The sequence below is a fragment of the Spermophilus citellus genome (assembly GCF_964194105.1).
Source record: "Spermophilus citellus genome assembly, chromosome: 13".
Classification (NCBI taxonomy): Eukaryota; Metazoa; Chordata; class Mammalia; order Rodentia; family Sciuridae; genus Spermophilus; species Spermophilus citellus.
In genome coordinates this window covers 23,405,937-23,427,556 of record NC_138193.1, presented here as the reverse complement: position 1 = coordinate 23,427,556, position 21,620 = coordinate 23,405,937, and the positions used below count along the sequence as shown (strand labels likewise).

At 48.2% G+C, this 21,620-nt stretch overlaps 1 long non-coding RNA gene across 1 annotated transcript in view; it reads right to left on the bottom strand.

The window, feature by feature from the left end:
• Positions 1 to 10,325: 10,325 nt before the first annotated feature.
• LOC308633024 overlaps positions 10,326 to 21,620 on the bottom strand; it is a 426,181-nt gene continuing 414,886 nt past the window's right edge. Inside the window, exons 2-3 of the long non-coding RNA XR_014018683.1 lie at positions 14,159 to 14,209; positions 10,326 to 10,811 (exon numbers count right to left, since the gene is read on the bottom strand). This is a non-coding gene — a long non-coding RNA (uncharacterized lncRNA). The remainder of the gene's footprint in view (positions 10,812 to 14,158; positions 14,210 to 21,620) is intronic.

The window sequence follows — 21,620 nt, the reverse complement described above, 5'->3', positions numbered from 1 at the left end:
GTGGGAGAAACAAATATTTTGGGATGAGCTTAGGAAGGACCCACATAGAATTAGTGCAGGGGGGAACATCCACGGGGCTCAGCCACGGGCCTGGAGAACCTGTCAGCAATCGAGAATATGAAAAGATCACTGACCGAGTTTGAACCACACCCTGTACTGAGTGGATTTTGCACAATATTTCAATTACTGATCAGAGTGATGCCGAGGTAGAGGTTTCATTGCTCTTGTCTTATAGCAGACAGAGAGCTGAAGATGAAGAGGGTGTAAATAAATTTACAATGATGGATTCCCATGTGAGAGTTCAGTATTCCATCTTCTTAATCAGAGGGCTGGAGTGCTGTGGTTACCTGTGAGGTCACCCAGGGTATCAAGGATTCCCCAGGCTGGCCATTCACATGGGTGGATGATGGGATGCACCTTCTCTGACTTCTAGTATGTGTGTTAGGTGCCCTTCCTGTGCTGAGCCGTCGAGACCTCCTCTCCCCCCACCTGAATGCTCCATGTTGCAATTTCTGGCTCCTTGTTTCCACACTAGGCCAGGAGCACCGTGAGGCTGAGAGTCCTGTCTTGTCCACTGGGGTATCTTCAGAGCATCTCCCCACACATATGAGATGCTCATGGATGTCCATGGAAAGAATGAAGGTGGGCGTCCACACATACAAGCACACAGAAAGCTTTTCCTATAGTTGTAGGGTTGTCTGGTGTAGAAAGGCAGACAAATGGCCCTGTAGCTTGTGTAAGGACTGACAGATGGGTTCCAGGACGTGTGGGTAGATATATGCATAGATGCGAAGGGACATGGTAGAAGAGGGGAACTTCTGTCATGCCCTCTAGAAGTTCACTGAAATCTATTCTGAAATGTTGATGGAGTTCATCCCTGTCCTTTCCTGCCTCTCATCCCTGAAATGGAGAAACTATTCAGCAAACTATTCCTTGCTATTCGGGTACCTCCAGGACCTCTGTGGCCCCAGAAATCACCTCTTCATACATCAGCCTCTGGGTCTAGTTCCCAGGTCGGACCTCTCTAAGAACACTGACTGTCCTGGGCTGGTCCAGAGGGAAAGCCCTGGCCCTGGAGGTGAGGCGGTGGGTGTAGGTGGAGTGGTGTCAAACAAGGTTGGCTTGGTGTTTTTTCCATCCTGGGGCTGGACATGGCTGTGGCCAGGTGCAGGGGCCCCAGGTGCACAGGGCCTCGGGAGCTTCTGAAAGGGTGTGGGGTGCACCACCCAGCATGCTGGGGAGGATGGGAGTGAGCGAAAGCAACAGATGTGCTCTGGGTTCTGTTTTCGGTTCCCCAAAGGGTCCTCTCCTTGACTGAATCAGTGTGACCGTTGCCATGACAGTTGCTATCTTGGTCCTGGGACTCTCCTCAACAAGGTAGCATTACTTTTTTTGGTGTTCTCAGGCCAGTCACCATGAAACTCAGTAATAACCAACCTGGGCTGGGGCGCAGGGTGGGGCATGGTTAGAGCCTGGGCACTGTGAAGAGATGTGGAAGAAGAACTTTTGGCCAACACTCTTCCTGGTTGTCTGGGGCATGGCTGACTCTCCATTTCTGCAAGGTTTATGGGTTGCTCCACCAGCTGATTCCATTAGCTTCTATTGCAACTGGTAAAACAGGACAGATAGAAAGTGCCCTGGCCTCAAGTCTCCAGTCTGCCGGGAGGTGGAGTGACCAGGCCATGCCGAGAGTCCCTGCTCTTGAGTGTCCTCATTGGTCACAGGAGATCCTGATTTCTAAGCTTTCCTTACCTGACCTTTACTGCTGCTTTGCCCTGGGATTTGGCAACTCTGAATAGGCCACCTGTCAGGTCCTGGTTTTAAGGCATACTGATTGTGCGGACCTTGGACATGGCATGTTTCTAAGTCTTAGCTTCCTTATCTGTAAAGAGAGGGCGATACAAACTTCCCCAGGGACTGCTGGAAGACTCGGAGACAGGATACCATCAGTGTGGAGACTCCCTAGTCATCACTGTTATCCTAGAGCAAATCCCACCACACATTGGCACATGCTGGTCCACCAGCACCCCACAGGTTTTCTCTGTGCACTATTTATTTTTCTTTGATCATCAATATTTTATTACTGTGTCACAGGTTGGGGGTCTTTCTTATTTGCCCGGGATCCATTGTGAAATAAAAGCTTGTACATTTTCTTTCAATGAACTCAGAGATCAAAGGCCCTTGCTCAGGTCATGGCCTGGTCTTCCTCTTAGTTTTAAAGGTCTGCCTGCTGCCTGTTCCTATAACAAACCAATATCATTGAGACTTGCCCAGAGGCCACCAAGTGCAACACCTGGGGAGAGGCATGGTCGTCTGGGCTTGATGACCCTGGTGGAAGTCACCATTACATCTCTCACTGGCTCTGTGCCCTCAGCACATTGTAACCTGTCTCAGCCCCAATTTCTTCGTTTATGAATCAGATCTAGTGAGAAACACTTTGGTGTGGGGTGTGAGAATCACAGGGGGCCATAAGGGGCCACACTAGTGAAGGTCAAGCCCTTCCTCATCCCCCTGCCCCCTGCCCTCTGCCCTTTTCCTTTTCTACTCTGTGCAGACACTTGTAGCTTCAGGAACACACAAAACCGGCCACAGTCGGAGATGGAGCCTTCTCATAAAAGGGTAGCTGAGAACCTGGTAGGGGTGTCAAGGTTGGTTCAATCCCAGGAAGGGTGGGTAGGTAGATGGAGGGGTAGGAGGGATGAGAGGAGTGGGGAGGAGGGGAGGCCACAGAGAGAAATTCCCATACCTGCAGCTGGGAATGGAGCAGGAGGCATGGGAAGGACAGGGAGGGTGTGGGTGGGAAAGGTCAGAGGAATAGGTCTCTGAAGGGCAAGAGCTGCCTTCTGGGGTGCCTGGGGGATCTGTTCAGGGAGGGCATCTGCACGGAAGGCCATGGGGAAAGCATTAGCAGGTGGTCAGGGGGCTCCCTGGTGAACTCTCTCTCTCTCTCTCTCTCTCTCTCTCTCTCTCTCTCTCTCCTCTTCATCCTGCCTGGAACCTTGACTTGCTTATGTCAATCTATAAGTCCTGAACTTCTCAACCTGAAGGATCTCAGCATCCCCACTTGTTAGAGAAGTCACCAACAAGTCCCAGCACATTCCCTGCCAAGCGCTGTGCACCTGTGCCCTGGACTCTCCCTTCTGTCCCTCCGCTGGCTTCCCCACCCCTCCTCTCCAGTGGAGTGCTCCTCTCCCTCCTCAGCTCCACATTGGCCATCTCTGCTGGTTCTGCTCCTCCTCAGCTTTCAACAACCCTTCATCTCTCTCCTTTCAAACGTGCCCTCTGCAGACCCCACTTCCCTTCCCACTCTCCTCTCAGTTACTGCCTCAGCTCTCTCCTTCCCTTGCCATCTCCACTTTCTTTCCTCCCATTCTCTTTTGAACCCCTCTGACCAGACTTTTGCTCCTGCCTTTGTACGGAAACTGCCCTCAGCTGGTTCACCCACAGTCCTCACATGGCTGACCCAAGGGCCCAGTTCCATCTTTAACTGTAGCTGGCCTGTCTGCAGCCGGCACGACCAAGCAGTCTGTCCCCCCTGTACATTTCTTTTGCTCCTCTGATCTTCCTCCCCTTCCCCTGCCAGTCCTTCCCGCTCTTCTTTTCTGGTTCCTGTGCATCTTGCCAGTCTGCTGTGTGGGAGTGCCTCCCAGTCCAGTCTCCATCTGCCATCCCTTGCAAGGCCTCCTCTCCCAGTCGGTGGCTTTTCACACCATCTGGGTGACTCTGGAGAACCTTTGTTCCCAGTACTGACTCTGAGTTCCTGACTCTATAGCCAGCCACCCCCCTGGCTGTCTAAGCAGCATCTCAGATCCAGTGTGCCCAAGACAGAGTCCCAAAGCCTCATGAATCCAGGTGGTGTCTGCTGGCTGAGGATGGTGAAGTAGGTCTACAGAGTGAAATAGAGGCCTTAGACCTAGACTATGTGGCCGTGGATTTTCAGCAGAGGTGCCACAGCGATCTCACAGGGAAGTGAGCAGCTGAGGGTCCATGTGGAGGAGAAGGAACCTCACTTCATTCTATGCACAAAAATCAATTCCAGGTGGATTCTGCTCTTTTCTCCCAAACCTGTGCCTCCTGTAGGCTTCCTCACTTCAACTAAGGCAACTCAATCCTTCCAATCCCTCAGCTGGAAACCTTGAGGTCTCTCCCCATAATCATCTAGTGGGGCACATCAGACCAGCCTGCAGTGTATTGCCACCTGTTGCTTAGACCCTTGTACCTGTTCACTTCGAGGTTCATTCTCATCAGAACACCCAGGGAAATCTTGCTTATTTATAAGTCAGATGAAATTATTCTATTCAAAACCACCAACCCTCATCTCACTTAGAGTACAAGCAATTGTTCTTGTGACCCACAGGACTCCCGTAACCCTGGGTTAAGAGCACCTTGGGCTCACACTACTCCTCACACCTGTGAAAGTATCTGAGACACCCTGACATATTTTAGCCATTCAATAAACACTAAGTGAAAGAATAAGTTGGAATTCCAGTCCCCAGACCACTGGTTTCCCATTTCCCAAAACCGGTGTTTGGGGGCTGGCTCAATTTCCTTGTATATTGCTTGGCTATTTGATTAGATTTAAGAGCATTGTGGCAGGAAGTGTGGGCCTTACCTCACGCTGCTTTATGTTCTCCAGTGTTGCTAACGTGGTGAGGGGTTGGTGGTGGTGGCTTACTTAACTCTTGTTCACATGAGACCTCATGTCATATTATGTAAATACGTGCACCTGTGTTAATGACCTATGAGGACTACCTCCTTCTAATTCTCTACAAACTATGTCATACCTTATAAATGTTTGAGTTCTGCTGTGCTTGTGTTTGGGGACAGTCGTGTGGTATGGCTTCTGTTGTCATAAAGGCTGTGTCCACACTTGTAAGCCAGTGTTGAGGCACTCGCTGGGGAGTAGCTGACTGGGAGGAGACAGAGTGGCAGGAGGGAATCACCAGCAAACTGGGGAGATGCACAAGTTCTGCCCAGGAGCTGCTCAGTCCCTGTGGAGGTGCTGGGTAAGGCCTGGGGATATATGTCTCTAAGGGCCAGCTTCAGGTCAAGTCCCAAAACTCTTCTGAGTGAAGGTGGATCTGCTTCCCAGGACACACTCAGCAGTTTAGCATAATCTAGGTTGTCTGGTCGGACAGGTATATGATGTGAACCACGTATAAGCATTAAAATTTTCTAGTACCCCCCCTCCCATTTTTTTCTAGTACCAATTATAAAAACATGATTAAACCTGGGAAATTAATCTTGATAATATATTTGACTTAACCCAATATAGCCCAAGTATTACCATCTCCACATGGAATCCAAGGATACAATGTATCAGATTTGTTAATGGGATGTTTTGTGTCCATTTGTCATACTGAATCTTCAAAGCCTGATACACTGCTCCCTGTAGAGCACATCTGGGTGAGGACTAGCCTCATATCCTAGGGCTAGGAAACGGAGGAAGCAGAGGCCCAGGGTAATGCAGCTTGCTATGTGAGCTGTGGATACTTTCCAGGCTGCCCTGTATGGACAGTGCTGTGGGGACAGCCTGCTCGCTAATCCTCTCCTGTTGTGCAGGCTCTGGCTGACTCCACCACTGGTGTGGCTCCCCTTGCTTGCACCCCGGGGAGAGGGCTGCAGAGCCCCTGGATGTGGCACCAGCCATGGAGGTGAACAGACCCACGCTCACGGGCTCCCGGGTGCAGCTGTAAGAAAGAGCAAAGAGGGCTGTCACGTTGAGCAGGACGAGGAGCTGAGGGTTGGGGCTGCCAGGGCCTGGACCCACACTGCGTACAAAGGCAAAGAAGCATCATCTGTGTGGTTTCCTCTTTCCCCTTCCTGTTCCTCCCCTGTACCCCTCCATTGGCCTTTGCTTCCTCTTTCTCCTCTTCCACCTCGCCTCCCTTCTCCCATCTTCCACCATTCTCTCATCTCCCTTTTCCTCTTCTCCAAAATAACACATGCAACTTGCTGACTTGCTCAGGGGTTTGTTGGAGCAAAGGCATTAGCACCAACTTTATGAAACCTTGCTCATTCTGAAGGCTCTTCCTTATATAGAAAAAAGCTTAAAATGGAGACCGCAGCCCCTTGAAGCCACAGAGGATCCCACTCCAGGGCTGTGACATCTGCAGACATTCGAGCTGGAAAGGGCTTCCCAGTCTCCTGTGCTGCACTTTGTCCCACTAATGGGGGCTTGGGTGCAGATGGGGGCTGGGTGTGTGGGTGGCTGATAGGAGTGGCGGGTGAGATGCAGGGTTGGCGGTGGCTCTGCCCTAATCTTTGATAAACACAGTTGTCAGGCTGATCCACTGCCCACTCTTGAGAGTGTCAGTCGTCCCTCCTGTGCTGTGTCCTGACTGACAAATAGCTCATCGTCTGCCATTAAGGCATCTTCACCGTACAATGGTTGGTTTCCGGATCAGGGCCGTGGCTGGGCCTGCCTCTTCTCCCCTGGAATGACTGCTGCTTCACACCGGCTAGCTCACGTGTGCTGAGAGCCTGTCCCATTGCAGAGAAGGGTTCCCCCTGATGTCAGTGGGGCTATCATGGCGTGGTCCCCCTGTTTTCTGGGCAGACTCCTTCCCATTATTTTTTTCTGCCCTTCTTTCTTTTCTCTTTTCTCTCTCTTTAACTCCTTCTTTTTCTTTTTCTTTCTCTATTCTCTCTCTTTCCTCCATTTTTCCTTAAACCTACCATGGGACCCATGGGGCTGGAAGCCCAAGAGCCCACCCTGCAGATCCAGGAGGGCACAGCGTGCTCCTCCAACAGCCAGTGCCCATGAGCTTTGGGGAGGAGCTGGTTGGTGTGCCGAGCCCCTGACATTGGCATTGAGTCTTGGAAGTTGTTGACCTACTAGGTGGTACCATCACTCCTGCATCCTACAGGTGAGACATGAGGGCCACACAGGTGAAGAACCTTGCTGAGGCTCACACAGCACTGTGAGGGCTTTCCAACTCCAGAGCTCAAGCTTAGAGTCCCAAGCAGGCCACCTCCCACGAGAAGGCCCAGTCTCTTGTCAGTTTGGCCTTTCACTCATGTCGACCTGAACCTTCTGGACCTGAGGACCTTCCAGGCCCAGGGAGTGCTATGTGTGCACATGGCCTTGGCCAGCCGTCCCTGGGGAGGTCACACCTATGGGACACCTCCGCAGTTAGGAGGATGTTCCTGGGGACCTGACTTGACTCTCTGCAGCCACACTATGTCAATTTTCTGGGACTGCCCTCACTAAGTCCACACACCAGGGATTCAAACAAGAGTCATTTATTGCCTCACAGTTGTGGAATCAAGGAGTTGGCAAGGTTGGCTTCTTCTGGAGAGCCTGAGGGACAGACTTCCCCACAGCTCTCCCAGCTCCTGGTGGCTCCCGGCAGCGCTCAGTGCTTCATGGCTGCCTCCTCAGCGCCTGCCTCCCTGGCCACAGGGCATTCTCCCTGTGTGTCTCTGCATCTGCAGGAAGTTGCAGAGACAGAGCATAGGAGAGAGGTCTGGGTGACCCCCCCAGTTTGCCCTGACCGTTACTTCTTGCAGAGCATAACCTTGAAACCAAGACTCACATACTGATGCAGGGTGTGTAGGTCCACGTGGTTTTGTCATGTGTCACCATCACTGGAGTTGGGATGCAGAATCACCCCTGACCACAGAGACTTCCCTTGTGATGTCCCCTGTATGGTCACAATGCTCTCCTGTCCCCACCACCCAACTTCCCCCATGACCAGCAACCTGCCCTCCCTGTCCATACCTGTCATTTCAAGACTGTTACATGAAAAGAATGTTATGGTCTGTGACCCTTTGAGACTAGACTTCTTCACTCTGTGTGATCCCCTTCAGAATCACCAGTGGGGTTGTGTGCTCTGACTCCCGTTCCTCATAGAATTCCAAGGCGTGACCTGTCAGTTACCTGCTGAGGGACATGTTAGTCTTGTTTGACCAGTCACTTATTGAGGGACACCTATTGAGGACATGTAGGTTATTTCAAATTTGAGGCTATTCACAAATAAAACTGCTATGAACAATTATGTACAGGTTTTTGTGTGGACATAAGTTTTCATTTCTCGGGGGTAAATGCCCAATGTGATTGCTAAGTCATATGGTGCATGTATTTTATTTAGTTTTTCAAGAAATGGACATTCTTGAGTAGCTATGTCATTTTTAATTCCCACAAGCAATGAATAAAAAAAATCCAGTTTCACTTCATCTTCATCAACATCTTCGTATGATCCCACTTTGATTTGATGACGTCTGCAAGACCCACCTTCCAAGTCGGGTCACATCCATGGGTTCCAAGAGCTGGGAGCTGAGGGTGTCCTTCTGAGGAACACAATTTGAAACTCCATGGCATCTTCCTGCTTGAGTTGGGGTGGGTCTGGCTTCAGAGCTTTTCCTTCTTAGAAGAGTTGCTTTGGAGTTGTAGCCAGATTAGAAGTCCCTTGGTTATTCAGTTTGGTCCCCAGAGATGGGTGAACAAGATCGTGTCATCTGAAGGGACTTTGTTGAGTCTTTCTGAACTAAACTTAGATCTCCAAAGTTTCAAAGATGTGATAATTATGAATACTGTCCAGAGACAGAAAGGCAAGGTATGTCCCTATCAAGGGTGTGTGTGTGCACATGCACGTGTACGAGTTTACGGCTCCAGTTCTAAGAAGGGAAAGGAAAGCATTATGGAAGCTGGGTTATGCGTTAATAGAGGGGGCAGCGTCTGAGCTGCTCTGCATTCCTGCAGCTGGTGGAGGTGCTTCAGGTCTGTGTCGTGTGGGGGCGTGGTTGGCAGTGGTAGCCCAAAGCCACACTGAGGAGGGTAGGGAGAGGACATTGATGTTCTTCATGCCCCTCCCCACTGCCCAAGCAGGCCTTCCCTAAGTGGCTCCCTACATCTGGATAAGTAACTTCCATCCTTTATCCCCTTGCTGAAGTCCGGTTCCATTCATTTTTTTCTTGTCTGTGCTCCTGGTCCCGTGGGTGTAGAAGACCCCAGTGAGATGGCATGCTGTCTGACCCTCGTGTGCACAGCACCATGAACTCTGAAAGGCAGAGCAACACAGGGCTCGAGAGAACAGAGTTGTGGCTTAGATATTTGACCCCCAGGACCCGCTCACAGGCTGAGTGGCCCTCCCCTCCCCTCCCCGCTCCCAGCCTCTTCTGTGTAGACTGGGAGTGACTGATTTTGAAGCCAAGACATACAGAAAGTGCATGGTTCCTAATCCTACAGCTCAGGACCTTCTCATAAACTCATAAAGGGCACACCCCACAGGGGGGAATGGAACCTACCAACCCCCCAGAGTCCCCACCAGGCACCACACCTGCCTCACCCCAGCCAAGAGTACCCCAGTCTGACTTCTAGTTTTATCTTACCTGGTCTTGGACTTTATTTGGATGGAGCACAGACTGCCTCCCTAGGGTTTGGGTTCTTGGGCTTATCCTCGTGTTTCAGCCCTCGGTTATGGCCATTCTCCTCACCCAGCAGCTCAGTGGCCAACGTACCACGATTTCATGACCCATTTTACTGCTGGTGGATGTTTGTGTTATTTCCAGTTCTGGGCTTTTATGAATGAAGCTGCTGTAAGCATTTTGCACAGATGTTTCTTTTGTGGATAGGGACGTGATCCTTTAAAGAGTGGGATTGCTGAGTTACAGAAAACTCCACTTTCCAGAACCTGCCCATCATTCCCACGAACCCAGCACTCTCCAGTGTCGTGAGGGTTCAAGTCAGTTGTGAAAGTGCTCTAGACTGTTCTTGACAGTCAGAAGTTGTCCCTAAAACACATCTACAGATGTAACAAAGGCACAATCTTTGGTTAAACCCAGGTGCGGGTATCCCAGTGTGTAATGGACTTGACATTACCCTATTGCTTGTTCATTCAGAATGGTCATGTTGCTTTATTACTCCATATCAGGTTGTGATGACTGACCCTCCTTAGGGCTGTATTCTTTTTTTCCAGTGGTGGGGATGGAACACAGGACGCTGCGTGTGCTCACCACTGAGCCCACCCTCAGCCTATACTGTTTTCGTCTTTTGAAACATTTGCTCTGCTAAGTTTTCAGGGAAGCTTGAATTGGATCAAGGGATGTGGACTGCAGGAACCATCGTCCTTAGGGAAGCTTGCTGAGGAGGGGAGACCAAGGGGGAGGCTCTCCAGCCATGGCCCAGGGGAGGGGACGTGAACAGGTGGTGTGTGGGTCTCAGAGAGCAGGGTCTTGTGCAGGGCAGACAGATAGGGTGAAATGGAGGATGGTTTTTATACATGGTGGTGCGTGTTAGGGCAACTAGACATTTAGTCCCTTAAAGGGAAAACTGGGTAATTGAAGGATAACGCCTAAAACATTAAATGAGGAAGGAGAGAGCCTCAGGTGCAAAGATTGATTTTATTTGTTGTTCCTCCTTTACCAGCTGATTCAAGCCAAGGAGGAGGAGGGGTGAGGTGGGGAGGGGGAGGAGGACTGCAACTGGGGTGGGTCCCTCATGGGGAGAGGGCCCAGGCCTGCGGCGGGAGGGCGCGGCCTCTGACTCTAGCACTCGTTCCTTTTGACCGTCTTGGTGATGGGCGAGGACAGGCTGCTGTGGCTGACCTCGCAGGTATAGCTGTTGTGATTGTTGTACTCAGAGCTGGTCAGCGACAGGGTGCTGCTGAGGCTGTATGTGCTGTCCTTGGAGTTCTGCTCCGTGAAGCTGTTCTGGATATTGCTGTTGTAATAGGCGTTGTCCACCTTCCACTTCACGTTGACGTCTCTGGGGTAGAAGTCATTCACAAAACACACAACCGTGGCCCCTCCGGACTGCAACTGCTCCGAAGACGGTGGGAAGATGGAGACACTTGGTCTAGCCACGTCCCCTGGGGAAGGAAGCACAGAGCTGGCTAAGTCCCAGGAAGGTCTCGGCTTGGGTGCGTGCTGGTGGGTGGCTGCAGAGAGGCAGCAGAGCCAGGAAGCACTGTAAGGTGTCCAGGGTTTGGTGTTACTCCCTTGCTCCCCACTGCCCCTTTAAAAAGTGCTAAATTGAGTTTGAACTCTTTGAAGCCATTCTGAGGCTTTTCAACTGTGTCCCCTGTCACCTCCAAAAGCTCAGGGCTTTGGGCCAAGAAAACAGGGCACCTCATCTGACCCTGAGGATCATCAGGACAAGACTCCACCCCTCCATGTAGAGGAAGGCCCTGTGCAGCCCCAGCTGCGTCTGGGTCTGGTGGGCCTCAGCTGGGTGGCATGTCCCTCTGGAGACCTGCAGGCAGCTCTCCTGTCCCTCATGAAGCCCTGAAAGTGAGACTGGGCCCTGCCTGATGGTCTGCAACCACATGAAGCAGTTCTTAGCCAGACCTGGGGGTGTCAACAGTCACCCCAGCCACCTGTCTGGGGGACCTGACCAGCTTCAGTTTTGACCTCCAGCAACTGCCAGGTGTCCTCCTGGAAATCCCCTCAGCGGGGATGCAAGCCCAGCAAAATAGTAAAAACGAAAACTGAAATCAAGAGTTCTTGGCTGGGAGAAGTCAACAGATATGTGAGCAGCTTTAATTTTTTTTTTTTTTTAATAAAGCTAACGCCAATGTTAACCAAGCACTTCAACATAAGATAAATGAACTGTTATTATTTTTTTCCTTTTTAAACCTTCATTACTATTTTCTCACAAAATGATTGTATTAAAATAGTCTCAGTGTCAAAATAATGTGATCTCTGAAAAATAAGCAGAGTAATATATTCTGTGGAGATCCTCCTGGGCCAATTCACATTTTCCATCTAGCTTTAAAATATTTAATAATTACTGTATTTGATGTGGAAATTATTTCAAGATTTTGCATTAGGCTTTAATAGAGTTTTTTTAAAAGGCTCCCAAATAGTTTCAAAGTAACTTAAAATAGTTAAATAAATAGTTCTAAAATGCATTAAAAGGTTTCAAAGGAGCCCTAAAATAGTCCTGTCCTGCATAGAACAAAGTAATCCTTCTTAAGCACATATTTGAAAGCAGTGGGGCTACACAAAAACAAGTCATTATGAGGTTAAGCCAGATTAATTTTTTTATCACAATATTTACAGTATTGAAAAATGTCTGTTAACTTTTTATCAATCACATTTATATAAAATTAGCCTCAACTCAAACATAATTCTACCCAAGCAGTTAAGTTTATGAAAGTTAAAAACATATCCCAGACTTTTTTTTTCTACCAGTTAATATAATGCAATTGTATTCATGTGAACTCAGAGAGAATTCACCAAGTCCTGAGGGGTCAGATTGCTGGCATCAAACTCGGTTTTTACTCCTGTGGATTTTACCCTGAAAGAGTTATGTAGACTCTATTTCTTTTTTTTTTGGATTGACCTTTTGTAAATAGATTAGATAAAATAATGATACATGACTGAAAAAAATCTTTTTTTTACAGCCTCATTGAGAGGACATAATAATGGATTTTAATATAATTTTATTCCTGAAAACTTTAATAAATCAGTTTTCTCTGTACTGGTGTTCTGACCACCCTGTTTCTGCCCTCTCTATGTTAGTGGCATCATCTGCATCATTGTGTACCAGGAAAAGTGGTCACAGCAGAGGTCACCCAGCTAATATGGGTTTCCGTGGCCTTTAACGGCCAGGTGAACTGCCACGTGAGTGGCCACGGGAGTACTCAGTGCCAGAAAAGGCGCCACGGGACCTATAGACCACACCAGCAAGGCCACGTGGTGTGAGAATATGGACCCGTGATAACTAAGGTAGTAAAATAACATGTTCTTTAAAATATTTCCTATAAACCATGGACATTTAAAAAACGTAATTATTAATTTCCTTCATTTAAATACATTTAAAAAAACAGTTTTAGGGGTCAATTGTCTTCTCACCATTATGATAACAGATCACCTCAAATTTACTCTAGTATAGAAATTAAATTTTGACAAAGGAGGTATCAATAAGATCTGTTGAAATCTGATTCCTGCAGAATCTCTCGGTTTGGCATTTAGCACTCATATTACACTCTACAAGTGACAATGCTGATGATTCTCTTCAACATGACAAACAGGCTTAATTTTGTAACTTAAATGATTTTTTTGGGCCTGCTATTCATTTCATAGTTGCCTTATAAAATAATTTATCAGGCAAAAAAGAAAACAGACTAGGAAGTCCATTTCCCAACTTTTCCATATCACAATGCGCAATGACCGAAACCCACACAACATCTGACAAAACTTAATAAAAATCAGAAATTGACTTTTCTGTCTACCCTGTTTTACCCCCACTTTGAGTCACTTGTTTTAGCCCTTTTAAGTATTTCTGTTTCCAAATCTACTTTTGGAGGTTGCAACTGATGACAACCTCCTACTTCAGCTTCTACAAGTCAGGGCCAAGGGGAATTGCACCCAAGTTCCAGAAGGCAACAGAGAAATCACTTACGTTTTATCTCCAATCGCGTCCCCCGGCTGAAGGTGATCCATCACATTAACTAGATCATATTCCCCTCAGCAAAACCCCTCCTCTTTGAGGTGAACAGACTTTCAGCCCCCAACTCAATTGGAAGAAACCTGTTTTGTTCAGAACTGACTTCCACTTACACTCCAAACATGAAAACCCCCCGATTTTACAATTCCATGAGAAAAAATAGTGGAAAAGGCACTTACGTTTTATCTCCAACTTGGTCCCGCCACCGAAGGTGAGCCACAGTGCCAGCTCCAGCTTGCCCCCCTCTACAAAAACCCGCCCTGGCTGCCAGTCCCACCAGACAGGCTGGTTCCCAGAAAGACCCAGCCATTTCTCTCTCCTCCTAACTGAACCTCTCATATATTTGCTTTTAAATTGGCTATTTTCTGGTTTTCTTCGATTGACTTCTCTGTCACCAGGAATGGTTCAGTTCACCAAAATATCACAAAATCACACAAATGTTATAACACGGCCCAAACGTCGCGAATAGTGAGCAAAATGGTACTCACGTTTGATTTCCAGTTTGGTCCCTTCGCCGAACGTGAATCACAATGACTCGCTTTGCTTTGTTCCCCTACAAAAACCCCCCTAGAGGGGCAGCCACCCTTCTTCCCCATTTTTATTTTGACTTAGAAATCCTATAAATTAGGACCAGCCACCTCCTCTGAACCTAATCTGGGGATGAAATCTCTCACGTCCCCAACAACCAACTAACGAAACCACACAAAAAGGAACAAAGCAAGGCAATTAGACAGAAGAGAAGAATCGGTTGAAAAAGATACTCACGTTTGATCTCCAGCTTGGTGCCTGCGCCGAACGTGTACCACAGTGACTGCTCTGAACCTCCCTCCTGTACAAAAACTGAGTCTTCCTCCCTGACAACTGAGTGAGGCTCTGGAACTTTCTAGCATGCCCCAGATGAGTGTCTGATGCTGTTACCTAGTTTTTCTCACTCAATGACTTAATCTTGCTCTTCACACAAAAATGTGCCTTTGATTCTCAAGTTTGCTTAGAGATCCCAGAGTCACCTTTCCCTGGAGGGTGCCAGAGCCAGGTTGCAGAGACACAGTTCACACACACAGAGACCATGAGACATGGACAACAGAAGGAAACCAGCGATCTACTCACGTTTTATTTCCAACTTGGTCCCGGAGCCGAACGTCCACCACAGTGATAGCTTTCCACTGCCTTGGCGTACAAAAACCCTCCTCACCCAGGAGGAACTGAGCCAGCTGCTGAGGCTTGACCCTGTTTCAGCAGGTGTGGAAGCCCTGGGCTCCTCTGATAGAAGCTTGCTTTCTTATGTGAGATCTAAAATCCTAGAAGGAATGATTCCCTTCCTTAGCAGCCAACCACATCTGGACTGCTTATTAAATTTATGCATTTAAAAAATAAATTGAAAGTAAACTGTAAAGAAAAACAAACAAATTTTAAAAAGTAGCTATTTCTTTATATTTTCTCCTGGGCTTGGGAATGATAAACTTTATTGTGTTGTAATTATGGAACTCATTATCTTGTCTAGGTTAATGATAATTAAAGAATGCATTCTTATTTGAATTTTGTTTTGCTATGATGTTGTTTCAAAACAGGTAGATTAAATACCTCAAATCAAGGCCCATACGTTGACATGTGTTTTGGAAATGAGCTGAAGTGAAGCAGGACTGATGAGCAGAGTAGAGCCGTGGACCTTACTTGATGGAGTGGTCTGCTGTCACAGGACAGGCAGAGCTCAAGTGTCACTGAGCTAACCAGGTGTTGGACCTACTAGGGCTGCCCAGGATCTTGGTGTCCCATCATGTCCCCATCATCTCCCCTTGAAGGACACTGAAGACTTTTTTATTTTTAGTTGTAGATGTACACAATATCATTATTTTATTTATTCATTATTATATGGAGCTGAGAATCGAACCCAATGCCTCACACATGCAAGGCAAGTGCTACCACTGAGCCACAACTCCACTGAAGACTTTTGACGGCCTTGCTTCCCTCTCAACTTGTGTTCCCTACTTCCACACTTGGCTCCCACACCCTTAACTGCTTACAGTTCTCCGATTTTTATAAAACATTCCCTCTGCTTGGAAACACTTTTGCCCACCTGGTCAGCTTATAGACAGCTAGTTTTCTTTGATTCAGCTCAAGAGAGACCTTCTTCAGACTATTCCCAAGTGGGTTATCTGAAGTGGCAGAGACAGGTCACGAGGCCTAGAATGCCTGTCTGCTCTACCTGCTGTCAGATTCGCTTTTCCCTACAAGATTGTAAGCTGTTGGCTGTTTTATTTGCCTTGTATTTGGGAGATCTGGTCCAGTATCTGTACTTGGCAAATGCTCAACAAACATTTGCAGAATAAATGAAAAAAAATTGAAATTCAATTATAGATCAGAGATGATCAATTACAATAGACAAGGATTAATACCGACCACTACAGTAGTTAAGTTTTATAGGAGAAATTGTAAGTGCAATTTGGAGATTAGAGGTAGGTCTATTTGATTCTGTTACTGAGAGATTTGCTAGTTGCTTTGAATAGCAGAATCAGTAATGGATCTCGCCAGAAGATGAGGAAAGAGAAGAATCAAGTTGGAGGTAGAGAGAAGAGAAACTGGCAAGTGGAAATTAAGTGTGCAAAATTGTCAATGGAGACATAGCCAACATGGGTCCTAAAGAGGCTAGAAAGTGATCTTCTCTGCAGAGCTACAAGCCCTATCAATCATAAAGGTTGATGTTTATTGAGCATCTGCAAAGGACCAGGACATGGAACATGGATCGCCATATTTAATTATCCCCAAGACTCCATGAGCTACAAATCAATATCCCTTCTTATTTTGATGGTGGGAAAACTTGAGTGCAGGGAGGTCAACTGGCCTGAGGCAGAGCTGGGATCTGGACTGGCAGCTCGGGCACTTCACTGCACATCCTGCACATTAGACCGTAGGAGTAAAGTCACTCCACGCATGACAGAGAATCCCGAGGTTGCAGGAGGAAAACTTAGACTATCCTAGGGTTGGGAATGAGTGGGTAAGTGTGCCCATCAGGAACACAAGATTCTGCATCAAAATACTGTCTAAAAGGCAAAATGAATGAATGAATAAATAAATAAAAAGTGGAATGTAACTGAAATCTTCATCACCAATTTTGGTGGAGCTTTACAGTGGAGCACAGGGGAGCCAGTGAGAGGGGAGGTGAGTTTCCACCCAGTCACAGGGAGAGTCTGTGAAGATGCAGGCCACTGAGGAGTCCCCGTGGTGTGGTATCATGGTCCCACTCACAGGAAGTATGTATGTCAATTCTTACAGATCACACTCAGTGTTCCCTGAGGCTAAGGAGAAGTAATGATGCTGTCTCTTTCTCCTCTTCTGTGTGTCACAGGTGATCTGCTTTTAGAAATCATGTGGAGGCATTCATTCCTTCATCTTAGGGTCTTTGGAAACAGAGAAGCTGCACTCTGAAAAGAAGGTGAACTCTGGCCACACCTGCCATCCCAGCAGCTCAGGAGGCTGAGGCAGGAGGGCTGCAAGTTCAAAGCCAGCTACAGCAATTTAGGCCCTAAGCAATTCAGCAAGACCCTTTCATTAATAAAAATATAAAAAAGGGCTGGGAATGTTGCTCAGTAGTTAAGCATCCCTGGGTTCAATTCCTGACACACACAAAAAAAAATTAAAAAAGTGAACTCTGAGGCTGCAAGAGAGTGTTCCCAATACTAATGCAATGCACAGACAGAATGTCAAAAACGATGAGCACACGTGCATGATCTTTTGTTTTTTTGTCAATTAAATCTTTTCCTTTAGTTTTTTTTAGACTGAGAGTGAAGAAAAGGTGGGAGCGTCCCTGATTCTATACAGAGGGTGACCTTTTACAAGTGTCGAGGGTGAAGCTGGAGCATGGGAGTGGAAAAGATGGCCCACTGTCCAACGGGCATATCTTGCAGACCTCATGTGAACAAGGCCACCTGGGGGCATATACCTCTTGTATGTATATACACACACAGATACATAATGGATCACCGAGAAGTGGTTAAAATATGTGTGTAGGGTTCATTGAGACAAAGGATGTCTCAGAAGTGCACGTGAGCCTCTGCCAGGATCTATGATTCTGCAAGGTGCCTATGATGATCATTGCTAAGATCAGTTGAGTGAGGACAGGCGGAGTGTCCATAAGAGGGTCTGGGAAACTCTTGGACATAAAGCAGGAGTGATGGGGTCAAACCTCATGGGAAACAATCCCAGAAAACTCATGAAGCTGCTTTCATCTGACCCCAGCAAGGTCAGATTCTCAGAGTAAATTCTAAGCTGCTGGGAGCTGGGGGCTGGGGGTGGGGGTAAGGGAGAGACATGGGCAGGTACTAAATGCGTATCTGTCAATCTCCCTGGACACTCCTGGTGAGTTACCTTTCAAAGCATCTCAGGTCTCATCTTGGTTTTTATTTGCCATAAATAACCAGCCTATTTGCCGGGGGGGGGGGTGTTCCCCACACATGGTCATGGGTCATGCTCAGAGAGTCACCAGGGTACATCCTGTTTTCTACCAGGTTGGGGACGGCGTCTTCCCTACCTGGATCTGGAGTATTCCTGTCTGATGTCCACCTTGACGTCTGGTTTAGTAGGCAGTTTCCTTCCCTTCAGCTTGGCTCCACCTGGACTTGTAAGTCTCATTTTTGTTGGGCCTCAGCTGTCCACCAGGAAAGGAGGGGTCCACATACAGTACTGCTTAGAGCTGGATCGATGGTCCTTCTTCCAGCTAGAGTGGCATGAGTAGACATGGGTCCTGGATCCCGAAGATGCAGGGCTGGCCCCGTTGGTTGGAAGGAGGGCGACAGGCTGCTGAAGACAGGTGTTTATCTGCTTCTCCATGTCTGTCCCCACTCGTGCCTGAAGAAGGGCATGCTGGCAGAAGCACAGTCCTTTCCCAGCCATGTGCAAACATGTGTGCCAAGAATCTGATCCCACCCTGGGACCTGAAGCGCTCCTCTTGCTTTCAGGAGGACATCAGAGCTGCAGGCAGTTCTTGACTTTCTTGAGTGAAAATGAAATCGCCACGGGGTCAGGCTCTACTGCCCTTGCAGGGGGAGATTTACATATTTTTTGCTGTGGTTTCTGGCTCATTTTACATGAGTGACCGTGGTATCCTTCAGTCTGTGCCCTAGAGCTTCCTGTCCTGTCCTGCCTGCTGGTGGTATATTGTGTATGGTTGCTTTTGTCATTCTGGTTTTGGCCCAGGTCAATGTGACCTGGCACCCCCATCTCACATCTGGACTGACTCCCCTGGATAGACCATCGGAGGGGAGGGCAGAGTGCTGGCCATTCAGTTTGGAGTTGCTGGGCCTGAGCCAGCCACCCTGAACAAGCAGAGGCTGGTCTACAGCCACAGGCACTGGAGAGCCTAGAACGAGAACCCCAGGGTAGGTGTATGTAGGATCTGTCACCCGTGGAATGAGGGGTGTTTATAGCTCTCCATTTTTCATCAGGTCAAGCTCAGCCTGAAACTTGGGGAATTCAAGGTACAGGCTGCTCTGTTATTTTAAGTGTAATGGGGTCCGCTTCATGTTCTGGGTGCAAACCTTGCTGCTTGTTGGTAGGTGGCTTATTTTAAAATGGACCCCCCCACCCCGCCTTCTTCTCCTTCTCCATCTCCCTGGCATTTGGGGAAACAAGACCAAAACATTTCCTGCCCAGGCTAGTCAGTCATGTCCTTCACTGCCCACTCTCCAGACCTGGGGACTGGAGCAAGAACTCTCTAAGGCACCTGATGGACACGAATTACCTGTCTGCGGATAGGATTTGAAAGCCAGCCCTGGGCTCCCCTCTGAAAAGCCCTGTGTTGCCCCTGGGACAGCCTCTGAGACAGGCATCCCTGTGTTTCTCTTTCGCTAGCAAATCAACAAGACTTTCCCCTTCTGTTCTCATCATGGGATGGTTGAACGAGTAGCCACTTGTTAAAGTGACTTGACCACAGCACAAAAGCAGAGCCCTCCTTCCTGTGGGGTGATGGCTGCCACCTGTGATTTACCACAGAGGCTGAGAAGTTTCCTCTAGAGCAACCCCTTGCTGTGGTTCCCCCACCAGACCTTGGGGCCATTGAACAGAGGGTGGTACTGAGTGCTTGGCAGATAGGAGGCCGGGTTTCAGACAGCCCCAATGTCAGCCTTAAACTCTGTCCACTCTAAGCCCAGCAAACCTGCTGCCAGCTGATAAGGGGCCGATACAACATGACCCCCTGGAGGTCTTAGAGACTGTTTATACCAGTGGGTTGGACTTGTCTGATGGGCCAATTGCAGAGCCCAGTGGGGACCTCTTCAGTGACGGGAGAAACTTCATGGACAACAGCAGCAGCTACGCTGTGGAAATGGAACAGCAGCCTACCCCAGCTGAGAAAGCCAAGCTAATCACTTAGACAAGAGCTCTCAGAGTGTCCAAAGGAAAGAAGGTAAACATGCTGAAGGTAAAATATGTTTTCATGATAGTGCACACCCATGGAGATACCTGGGGAAAAATGATGTCTCCTCACCACTGAAAACAAGGTCATTAAATATGCCCTAGAGATATGGACACTGTGGGCAACTGGAGCAGGGGCTAGTCATACTATCTCAGCCATTGGAAGACCGATACTAACGTGGCCAAAGGAAATCAGGCCACCGACAGGTGGTACCCCAATACCTATGGTACCCTAATACCTCAGCTTAGGGTAGACCAATACAAACCTGTCTACACTGAGGAGAATGAAAAATGGCCTGGTAATGGGGTAGCAGCGCCACCAGGTGGAGACAGAGTTCTCATGGCTCATCCGGCAGCCCGCAGCCCGCAGCCCAGGTCTGATCCTTGATAAAACACACATGTGAACACTTTATTACGGGCATTGGAGATGCCCCGTGAAGTTCTTCAAGCCCCACTCACAAGGGCCATGCCCCCAGCGGACTATTCAGGGGGTGCTCAGGTCTGTGTCTTATGTACCCAAAACAGTCTGAGGACTGAAAGGAGCCCACGGGACCCAACATGTAGGAATCATAGCCTTTTCACAATTGGCAAAGGATTTTTACCGAATGCCCTCCTCCCTTCTCCCCCCAAAATCCCTTAGATATTTGCTTTACTAATAATGCCTTTTTAGGATAAATTGAGAACAATAAGCTTCAGCGATAACCAAAGCCCTATTAAGGGAGCAATTCCAAGATGATGCAGAGTGAGGACCAACCATCTTTATGGCGAAAGGGGCCCCAGAAGTGAGCAAAGCACTGGATGTCAGTGGGAGCTACACACACCCGAGACCCTAATGTATAGGGAAAATGAAGAGATGAATCAGACGTTCAAGGATAGGGTGGCTAAGTGTGCCTAGGGAGAGGGCGTTGCCAACTGCTGTCTCCTGCACATAGGTGGCCGTCAGAAGCAGGCCTCCATTGAGCTCCGAGAAAGCAGCGCATGGGAATCCCTTCCTGAGAAGTGAGGGGCGAGCAGAAGACCCTGGTTTAAACTGGTCAGATCTTAACTCTGTCCCCGAGTGTGCTTCTCCAGTTCCCACCCAAGCTCGAATCACCTGCCATTCCTTCTGGTAAAATCCAAGGAAAACCTTCCACTCCAGCTCCTTCACTGCCCAGTTTCAGCAGGAAGCAGTTGGGAGACGGTGCCACCCATTTTCCTGTAGAAATGGTACAAATGGCCAGTAAGGGAATGCTGTGAGCATACACCTAGCTGCGGGACCACAGTGCCTTATAAAACTGACACTGTTTCTTTTTCTTCTTCTCCCTTGTTTCCCTCCCTAACAGCCAGGAATGAGACTAAAATTGTTCCTGTCCCAGGCTAAGCTGTCCTGTTCTTTTCTGTCTGGAAGTGTCACCGCCACGAGAATAAGAAAACTCCAGACCTGGGAACTTGAGCATCGCTTGTTCTCTAAAGGACACCTGAGGGACACTAATTGTTTCTATCTCCTGATAACATCTGGACCCCAATCCTGGCTTTCCTCTTTTAAAAGCCCTGTGTTCCCCATGGCAGAATCACAGTCACCTGTGTTCCCCCCCTGCTTATTTTACTTTTATTAGTGCATTATAATTATACATAATAGTTGGGCTCATTTTGACAAAATCATACATGCATGGAATTTGACTTACTCCATTTCAGTCCCTGTTTCCCCCTTTTCCTTCCTTTCCCTCCTTATTTCCCTTCCTATGCTCCACCCATCTTTCTTTCACTCATTTATTTACTTGTTTTTGACTGGTGCTTTTCCACATAAACATACAGGTGGGATTCACTGTGGCACATTTATATG